We start from the raw sequence: 10,787 nt of genomic DNA on the forward strand, positions 1-10,787 counted from the left end.
ATTTTTGTTACTACTTCATAATTACTCTTGCTACTGTTATGAATCATGATGTAGATTTTTTTTTTTAAATAGAGGTTTGCCAAAGGAGTCACAACCCACAGGTTGCTGTTCTAGAAAGTGGGCAGATTTCTGTGTTGTTTTACATATTAGGCTGACTGGAGGGTGGTTAAGTGCTGGTTTCAGTAGTCCCTATCCACGTTGCAAGTGAAGACCATAATACTGCTATGTAGTTCTGGAAAAGGTCATACACAGGGGTGGTTGTGGGCTGACATTATACCTACCTGTCCTGGGAAACCTCAAGCTACCCAGGATTGGCAAAAAGTACATTGAATGGTTGTGATTAACATCACAGGTATTAGGTAACGTGGAGAAATGTGTTCAAGGCTCATGAGAAATCATGTAAGGCTATGAAAGGTCTCTGGCTTTGGAAGATAACAAACGTCATGAGTGAAAGAGGACTAAATTACGACAATGCTAGAGACTGGACATGCCCCTGAGGTAGAACTATACCCGTGTAGCCAACCTTTCCAAGGTCAATGACTTAGCAAGTTCTTTTCTAAAACTATTATACAAGGGAGTTCATAGATGGACCTTGGCAGAAACTAACAACCAGAAGAGACTCCATCACTCTGCAGTGTTAGGGTCAGCAAACAAATATCACAAGATAATGCACTTCAACAGTATGTCTTCTGCCTTGCTGCTTTTACAGCAGATTGTCTAAAATTCCTGACAGACAACAACTTCAGGAAGGAAGGATTTATTTTGGCTCATAGCTTCAGAGGAGTATAGTCCAGGATCGTGGTAGGGCATGGGAGGACCAGAACAGTTTGTTTCATGGAAGGTCAGGAAGCAAGGTAAAGGCTGCTCAGCTGACTTCTTCCTTTCCAAATCCCTTTATGGTATCTCAGCCCTGAGCATATGCTATGGTGCCATCCACACTCAGGGCGAAATCTTACCTTTAGTCTTCCGAGAATCTCCCGCTGGGTACACCATCCTGAGGGACCTGGTGTGGCACAGGTCCCTTTTGTGACTGGAAATAAAAGGATTCTTGAGAATCCGTAAGTCCAAAAGCCCTGTCCCTCATCTCCCTGTGGATCTCTACCATTGGATTAAGAGAGCAGTTGCTATTTGAAAGCAGCTTGAGAGGAACAGAAAGGCTAGGCTAAAGATACTAAATTCTGCCTAATTCTGACAGCAGAATTCACTGGTTGACTTGATGCTACAGGACTAAGTGAGTGCTCCAACCCAATTAGAAAAATGAGTCATCCACAACAGCTCTAGTGGCTGTTTGTGTATACAAACAATAAAACCACTATAATCACTTTGAGTAAGAAAAAATGCAAGGGAAGCCAGATCGGGGCTGATAAAGCAGTCCACTTCCCAGAGCAAAGGCAGGTATGGTTAAGCTACACACAACAGCCCCCACCTTATTTTCTGAGATAGGGTCTCTCACGGAGCTAGGAGCTTATCACCTTGGCTAGTCAGGGTGGCCAGTGAACTTCAGGGCTTGAGTACAGACACGTGCTGCCGTTTGGTCTCGAGGATCCAAACTTGGGTCCTCATGCATCTCTTCCACTTCTAGGTGATCCCAAACCCTTCTGTCTTAGGGTTTTACTGCACTTGCAATTTAGGGTAAAGAGACACCATGACAACTCTTAGAAGGGAAAACATGTAATTGGGGCTGGCTTACAGTTCAGAGGTTTAGTCCATTATCATCATGGTGGGAAGCATTGCAGCATGTAGGCAGACACGATGCTGGAGAAAGATCTGAGAGTCTACATCTTCATCGACGGGCAGCAGAAAGAACCGGTTTGAGCTTTTGAGACTTCAAAGCCCACCTCCTAGTGGCACACTTCCTCCAACCAGGCCACACCTACTCCAACAAGGCCACAACTCCCAACAGTTACAGGACCCCAAGCACTTTATTTTTCTACATTTATTTTTTGGGGAGTACAATGTTGCAGTCTTCAGACACACCAGAAGAGGGCATCAGATCCTATTACAGATGGTTGTAAGCCACCATGTGTTTGCTGGGAATTGAACTCAGGACCTCTAGAAGAGCAGTCAGTGTTCTTATCCGCTGAGCCACCTCTCAAGCACTTTGGCTTCTGCTGATTCCTGCTGGCCCATGCATCATTGATGCCTTAAGTAGATACATAAAATCTCATCTGGGTGTCTATACTGGCTGGCTTTACGTCAAGTTGACACAAGCCAAGAGGAAGGAGCCTCAGTTGAGGAGATGCCTCCGTGAGATCCAGCTATAAGGCACTTATCAATTAGTGATCAATAGAGGGCCCAGCCCATTGTGGGTGGCACCATCCCTGGGCTGGTGGTCCTGGGTTCTGTAAGAAAGCTGAGTAAACCATGGGAAACAAGTCAGCAAGCATTCTCTGCCTCTTGCATAAGATCTTATCTCCAAGTTCCTACCCCACTTGAGTCCCTGTCCTGATTTCCTCCAATGATGAACGGTGCTGTGGAAATGTAAACCAAATAAGCCCTTTCTTCCCTAACTTGCCTCATCACAGCAATAGAAACTCAAACTAAGACTGTATCATTACGTTATGGTTATTAAATCCCAATTGATAAGTTATTTCTCCGCCCATGAAATGAGCCAATTTCAGACTAGATTATATTAAATGCAGGTTTTATAGAGAAGCTGCTCTTGCTTAGGCTTAAGTTCACTGGCAATAAAGGAGGCCAGGGAAATCACCATGGAAAGGGAAAGGGAGGGGAGGGGAAGAGAGAAAGTGTGTGTGCATGCAGAGAGAGAAGAAAGAAATAGAGAGAGAGAGAGAGAGAGAGAGAGAGAGAGAGAGAGAGAGAGAGAGTGAGAGTGTGCAGGCACATGCACCAAAATGTCTGGAATATATAGGGAAGATGCTCTGAGGGAAGGACAGCCCAGTCTCTGGACTGTAAAGTTCAGAGTTAGGGGGCAGGGTATGCCAGGTAGGAACTGAGGAATGCTGGGAAAACCTGGAGGTCAGGTCTGCTTTGATAGGTAAAATATGCATCAGTCCCTTGTCCTAGGGTCACAACCAAACACTATTATGAACAGGTACCCCCCACAGAGTCAAGGGGCAAATGTGATAGTGAACATTATGTTTAAAAGTTTAAAATGACTGTACTTAAAAGGACTATAAAATGAAAGTGTCTCTAACCCATAAGTCCTGCTTGCCCAAGGACATAACTTTCTGGAATGCCGGGGACTGTTCTTCTAATTGCCCGATCTTATTTATGTCAGGTAGCAAACCACTTGTTTTTGCTTCTGTCAACAAGCTTGCTTGCCCTAACTGCTTGTAAGCAGGATGTGTGCTTGGCTGCAGATAGGTGGGATGTGTGCCTGATTACATGTAGGCAGGGAGTATGTCAATATGTGTTCTTGCCCCCAATTGCACAAAGGCAGCAAGTATGTAACCTTGTGGGTTTTGTCTTTATAAAACTTAACAAATGTAACTCGGACCTGCATCTGGAGAGCCTCTGAGGCTGTTCTATGCCTCCCTTGCTCCCGAATACTGACACGGAGACCTGTTATATTTATTAATGAGCTTCTTGCATTACAGCTGAGTAGATGCTCATCTCTTCTAACGACTGTTGGCTACTTCCCAGCCGTGTGTTTTCTTAGTCTCACTCCTGCTCTATCCATGTCCTCATGGCGACTCCCCCCACGGTGACCCCTGTTTGGACGAGACCTGGGACACCTTCTCACTGGGACTGGAAGTCCCAACTTAACTCCTCTGCCCAGCTATAGGTTGATCAGCACTTTATTAACCAATCAGAGGTGATAGAAAACAATGTTCACACAACATTGAGGTGGGAGATGCTTCCATAGTAACGGCAATGCCCAATCCAGATTTCTGGGGTACAGAAATCATCATCTGAGTATGCAGTGTATAAAATCATCACACACACCCCCAACTCAGACTGGTGAATCTGTGAATGACCGCCCCCCCCCAAAAAAAAACCAAACCACCAAACAACGGAAGCATTAACTCACAAGGCAGGCATGGTGGTTGCCTGTCCTTCATCCCTCAGCTACTTGGCCAAGGTGAACAGAACACTTGAGTCCAGGAAGGTAAAATAACCAACATGCATTATTTTCATTGGCAACAGATGCAGAATTATGTAGCTCATGGGGGTGGGTGATAAGAAAGATGGGGAAGGGAAAACAGAGGGTCCTTAAATAACTTCATAAAGGAATGTCTGTAACCCAGGGATTTATTCTCCTGAAATCTGCCGGATATAGTTCATTCACAACCCAACATAAGAATTGCCTCTGGCCATTGAGGTCCCCATGCAGTCCATGCTGGGTTGATGACTCATCACTTTCTGGCAGAAAGGAAGAGGAAGAGGGCTTTGCTATGGGCTGAAGGAGGTCAAAGGTTGAATTTGCCAGAGGACAACATTCCAAGAAGACCGCTGGACTTGGATGCATATGGACCCTGGTCAGTACTACAGAGCATCCGTGGAGCTGTCTCCCAGCACCATAGACATACACATGCTAGGCAAGCACTCTAGCAACTAAGCCACTAAGCTTGGGTCTGTAGATTTATTCTTTTTCTGAGATTTGAAATGTTTCAGCCATTATTTTTTTCCCGAATGTGTTTCAGTCCCACTTGCTCTCCCCTCTGGGACTGAACCAACACGAAAGAAAATGCGTCGTCATTGCCCAGCTCCCTTGGCTGTTGCCATTCTTTTTCCTTTAGTCTGTATTGTTTGGTTCACATTGGATGGATTCTAGCATTCCGCCTTCAGGTTTATTGACTGTTCTGTAGTCTATTACGTCCACTGTGGGATCATCCAGTAGGTTTCTAATTTATTATATTTTTTCAGTTTTCTCACTTCCATAATGATTCTTTTTATAATTCTTTCTGGGGCGGGGGGTGGGGGGTCGGGTGGAGGATGGACCTCAAACTCCTCGCTCTGTAGCTGAGTTATCCTCCTTGAATGCCAGATCCTGCAGTCTTCCCCTCCTAAGTGATGGTATCGTAGGCATGCACCCACACCCAGCTTTTAATGGGTTACTAGAGATCAACCTAGGGACATAGTGTGTGCTAGGCAGTCCCTCTATCAGCCGAACTATATTCCCTGTCCTGAGAAGTATTTTTAAACTTCTGCAAAATCTGCAATTGATGACTGATGTGTCCTTTTGATGGTCGCCTAAAAACCCTTATCAGATAATTATATCTTATTTGCCTTGTCATTGGTGTCTACTGACTGTTTCTCCTTCTTCTCTCGATTTTGCTGACTCTTGGTGTAACACATAACTTTTCCCTAGCCTACAGACTGAGGTGTGGGTTCTAGTTGCCTTTAACACGTATGGCTCAAAGATCAGGTAGGTACGTTTGTTCAGCTTCCTGGTTCAGCTTCTCCAGACCATCCTTGTGGACCAAAATCAAAAATGGGCCTGACTCATGCTGCATTGCTGCAGAGGGTGGGGTGAAAGTTCAAACCCTCCCTCCCCCACAGTCACCTTCCTGTAAATTAGGACACTGACTCATGCAGTAACCTTACTAACTCTGAGCTCAATCCTGTGATCAGCTCCCTGACTAACTTTGCTGTCTCTCAAGTGGGGAGGGAAAAGGTAAAACTGAAGGCTGGGTCAGACCATTGATACACTAGAGGTACGGGAGAGTCAGGTCCTCTCTGCTTGGCACTGATACCAGAGAAGAAGCAAACCAAACATCAACTCTATTCTGTCTCTTTGTGATGCCAAAGTGGTCAGCTTCCCAGAGGGTCTTGATGACAGGAGTTGGAGGAGTGAGACCTAATTTGAAACTAGCTTTGCTTTATGCTACCTATCAGTGAGAATTAGTTCCCTATCGGTTCTATGGGGGCAGAGTATCAGCTGACCACTAATACCAGCCTGGTGAGAAATCCACGCCCTGCCTGCTTTATGCAGGGAATGGAACCATCGCCCCTCCAACACTGGAAAATTCTGACACCATGTTCGCTTTTTTCAAAGGGGAAAGAAGATTAATTCCTCTCAACCTTGCTAGCAGCACCTGACTAGAGAATTGGGGTTGGGGTGGATTGTTTGTTTCTGTAGAGGGGGAAGACTTCTGCAGTGCCCTGTCTAACTCACAGGAGGGACATCCAGAAACCCAAGGATCAGTCCCCTGAATCCCACCTCTATTTTCATCTAGGTCTCTAGACAATCCTTCCATGTATGGCTTCAGGGCCCTGTTTGTTTGTAGTTTAATTTCCAGGGTATTTTATTTCTGCAGAGCGCAACTGAGGAGTGGGTTACTTTGTCTTAGCAGAACCTGAAGTCTTTCTAGCTTTTGTTTTGTGGGTTGGGCAGTAACAATGCCACCTTATGAATACTGCTGAGTGACTATGTCAAGCTTCTGATGACCTAAGGCTGCTTTTACTAAGTAGAGTAAAATAGAAATTAAATCATTTCTATTTTAAAAATTCAAGATTCAGTAACCCTCCTCATAATTTTCAATATTCTTTCCATCATAGAGACCCATTAAAGTCAAATTGACTTGGACTGGGGATGTAGCTCAGCTGGTAAAAGGCCTCGCAAAATCATGAGGAAGAGTTTAATCTCTCAGAACCCAGGCCCAGAAGCAGCCAGTACCTATAATCCCAGAGCTGGAAATGATCCTTAAAGCTCATTGGCCAACCAGTCTTGCCTTTTAATACATTCGAGGTTCCATGAGAGACCCTGTCTCAAAAAACTAAGGTGGAAGGCTGGCAAGATGCCTCAACTTCTTGTTGCTAAGTCTGAATAACACATTTCTATGTTTTGTTTTCTAACCTCCATATACATGGGCCATGGCATGCATTCACACATATGCACTTGCGCGTGCACACACACACACACACACACACACCACACACACACATCACAAACACCACACGCACACACCACACACACACACACACACACACTAAAGACCAATTTATGAACAGAGTTTCTTCCATCAAAATATATATATATATATATATGTATATATATATATATATTATCCACAAATATTTAAAAGCAAGATATACTACAACTTGGTATGGTTTAGTTTACTATTGTAACACTGGTTCATTATTTGAACCAGTTATCTGTTATCTGAAAAATTGATAAGTTAATAAAAACAAGAATGATCATATCAATTGTACAGAAAAGGCACATGACTGCGTCCAATATCCATTCACAGTAATAACTTTCAGCAAACTGGAAATATAAAGGACCCTTCCAGCCTGAGAAGGAGAAATTACAAATAAAGCTGAATGTCACGTGTATCTCAGTGCTTTTCCTTTACAACCAAAACTAAGGCAAATGGGCCAATTCTCCTTTGGATTCATAAAGTGTGACCTGAACCGGTGAGATAGCTCAGCAGGTAAGGACACCTGGCCCCGTCATGATCATTTGAACTCAATGCCCAGGACCATATGGTGCACTCACATATACACTGAATAAATTTTAAAAAAATCTTTTAAAATCAGAGACCAAAACAAATGGAAAGATATACTGTGCCCACAGATCGGAAGACTCACTACAGCTCATAGGACCAGTGTTTGCAGAAAGGTGTACTTTTGCTTTCCTTCATTTGAAAAGTAACTTCTGACTTACTGTTGAGTTCAGATAGAGACAAAACTTCTCCTAGCAAGGGATTCCCTGAACCAAAATATCCATCACATTTCTTTCATTGAACAGAAACACTGGATGAGAGAGGCCAGATCAGTTGGCAAAGTGCTTGCTTAGTGAGCACAAAGCCAACACCAAATAAATCAGGCGTAGTAGCACGATCCTGTAACCCAGGGGCTAGGTGGTAGAGGCAGGAGCATCCTAAGTTCAAGGTTATCCTCCACTATGGAGTTCTGGGGTAGCCTGGGATCTATAAGAACCTGCTGTGGTCATTATTATTCGAGGGATTGCTACATGCCCTTGTGATCTTTAAATATCTACTAGGGGGTTTCTACCCCAGTTAGACCATATTGTTCCCAGATTAAAAAAAACACAGAAGAAACAAGCCGGAGAGATGGCTCAGCAATTAAGGGCACTGACTGTTCTACCAGAGGTCCTGAGTTCAATTCCCAGCAACCACATGTTGGCTCACAACCATCTGTAATGGGATCCAGTGCCCTCTTCTGGTGTGTCTGAAGACAGCTACAGTGTAATCATATAAATAAATTAATTTTTAAAAATACACAGAGACCTTTGGATTTATGATAAGCCCAAATGCACTAGAGTTGGGAGATATCAACCTTAAATGGTATTTCCCTGTGGTGATCCCCAAGACATCACTCGCCCATCTTCCACCTGTGCTGCTTCTATTCCATCAGGCCAGCTACTCATGGTCAAATGCTCACAATCCACACAACCACACAGCGATTCCGACTCCTCTGACTCCTCCTCCTCTTTCTCTTCCTCCTCACTCTCCTCCTCATGGTCCCTGCCTAAGACGCCCAAGCCCTAGAACCCTTGCCCCAGCTACCATTCTTCTGCCCACCTACAGACTGTCAGCAACTTTTATTAACTAAACACAGATAATGGGAGGAGTTGTCTTGGGACAACCAGATCTTAGGATACAGAATTTAGCATTCAAGTTCTTAGCAGCACCAGACCAACCCCCTACAAGAACCCATCTCAAAAGAAATATTGGATTATACAATGCTATTCCTGTGTCACATGCAATAATTAGTAAGATAAATCAAGGACCCAAAGGTACAAGTGAAGTGGATATGCAAGCAGTTCGATCACAAGGAACTTCTCCACATTGCTTCCACACATAACCATCAGCAGACCTCCCAGCTCCGTGGAGAGTCACTTGAGAGAAGGGAGGAAAAGAATCTTGCTGGTTTGTAGATATACCTGAAAGGCAAGGCGTGTCACCTGGAAGTGGATAATTACTGCGTCACGGTCCTGTTCCGTGAGAGAAGGTCTGGAGAGGTTGTGATCCTAGGAGGCAGAAGGGGGCACATTTGGTTGTTCCCTTCTTCTGAATAAACGTGACAGGTGGCTCAGTGAGCCAACTCATAGTTCAAGTGTAGGAAAAATATAATTGGAAATTTAGCAAGGAGCTAATACAAATTTATAGGGGCTAGGAGGCTCACATATCATCCCAGCATCTGAGGATGGCAGAATAGGAGAGTATAAATGCTCACAGTGGGGCAGGGTATCGTGTGTAACCCAAACACAAAGTTTTGTGCTATTTATCCCTTTGACAGTCTATGTTGAGCCACGAGCTCAACATCACAAGGTTCTTCTTAAGCACGTGGCTCTTTGGAGTTGTCTTTTTTTTTAAAAAGGTCTTTGATGTGGTCTTCAAGGGAGATACTGAGACAGTCTATAGTAACAAGTTAATTAGAAGAGTCATTAATGCCATCTGCCAAAAAGCAAATCACAGCACAGTGAGATTCTGAGAACTCAGGCCCAGAAAGAAAATGAGAGTTGCTTCTTGTAGATCTCAGAGAGTCAATCCTGCAGCAAGGCTGTCTCTGATTCCCTGGCAGGCAGCAGGGAAAGGGGGTGTGTGATGTATGGATGATGGTGTATCAGTTTCTTTCCTATTGCTGTGATAAAATATCATGGCCAAAACAACTTAAGGAAGAGTTTACTATGAGTTCCAGAACCAGGGGGATAAGATCCACCATGGCTGGAAGAGCATGAGGCTGGCTGGTCACATGTTTACCCAAACACAGGAAGCAGTGGAAGAGCAGGAAGTGGATCCAGCCTATAAATGCTCAAATCTCAACCACAGTAGTGTGCTTTCTTCAGTAAGGCTCTGCCCCTTACAGGTTTCATATAACAGTGCCACCAACCGGAGACCAAGTGCTTGAAAGTATGATCCTATGTATAGGGAATATTTCTCATCTAAACCATCACAGGTCTACCAGTAATCCTTTTTAATGTGTCTGATGTATCCCATGTATCTGCCTACTCCTTTGGGGAAGTAAGAAAGTTGGGTGCCTAGAAGCTAGAGATTCAGATACTACACTTGATCTTAGCCAAAAGGCCGAGAAGCGATGAAGCTAGAGATTCAGGACAGGCTCTGAGCAGTATGCTTGCTAGGATCTGAGAGACTGAGAGGAGAGGGAAGGGCGGCTGCTATGGCTGTGGCCTGAGCAGTGGTTGGTCTGTGTTCAACGCTTTTCTGCCAAGTTCTGGTAATTTTCTATTCTCTTTAGAGTGAAACCAGGTAGAGACAAAAGGTCTCACAGCCACTAGGCCAGAGTGCCTCTCTGAGACAACCAGTTCATGCTCTTTGTCAAGGTCTCTTATTATAAGCCCTTGAGCAGCCCATTGTTTCTCAACAACGAACCATACCGGATTGTGAAAGTTTATCTCTTTTTCCTTGTGAGTATGACAGCATCACCATTAGAATGCTGGCCATCACACAGGCTCTGTGTGTGTGTGTGTGTGTGTGTGTGTGTGTGTGTGTGTGTGTGTGTGTGTACAGATGTGGAGACTAGATCAAAGCCTTGAGTGTTATACCTTATGTGGTATTCTGTTTCTCTCTCTCTCTCTCTCTCTCTCTCTCTCTCTCTCTCTCTCTCTCCCTTTCCCCTCCCTCTCTTTCTTTCCCTCTCCCTCTCCCTCTTCCTCTCTCTCTCTTTCTTTCAACATGGTCATCACCAAATATACCTGTATGACTAATCAGAGATCCTCAGAGAGCCTATATGTCTCCCCGCCTCCCACCTCCGGGGTTACAATCATAAACCAATAGAATGCTTTTTTTCTTTAAGACAAGGTCTCATATAGCCCAGGGCATCGTGGACGATGACCCTTACTCCAGATCCTCCTGCTTCTGCCTACCTGGTGCTGGGATTACACTGAGCACAGT

General features: G+C 44.4%; 1 pseudogene; it reads right to left on the reverse strand.

Moving 5' to 3' along the window:
• Window positions 1-9,900: 9,900 nt before the first annotated feature.
• Window positions 9,901-9,971, reverse strand: LOC116884102 (annotated as a pseudogene).
• Between the last annotated feature and the right edge of the window lie 816 nt (window positions 9,972-10,787).

Source organism: Rattus rattus, chromosome 14 (assembly GCF_011064425.1).
Source record: "Rattus rattus isolate New Zealand chromosome 14, Rrattus_CSIRO_v1, whole genome shotgun sequence".
Classification (NCBI taxonomy): Eukaryota; Metazoa; Chordata; class Mammalia; order Rodentia; family Muridae; genus Rattus; species Rattus rattus.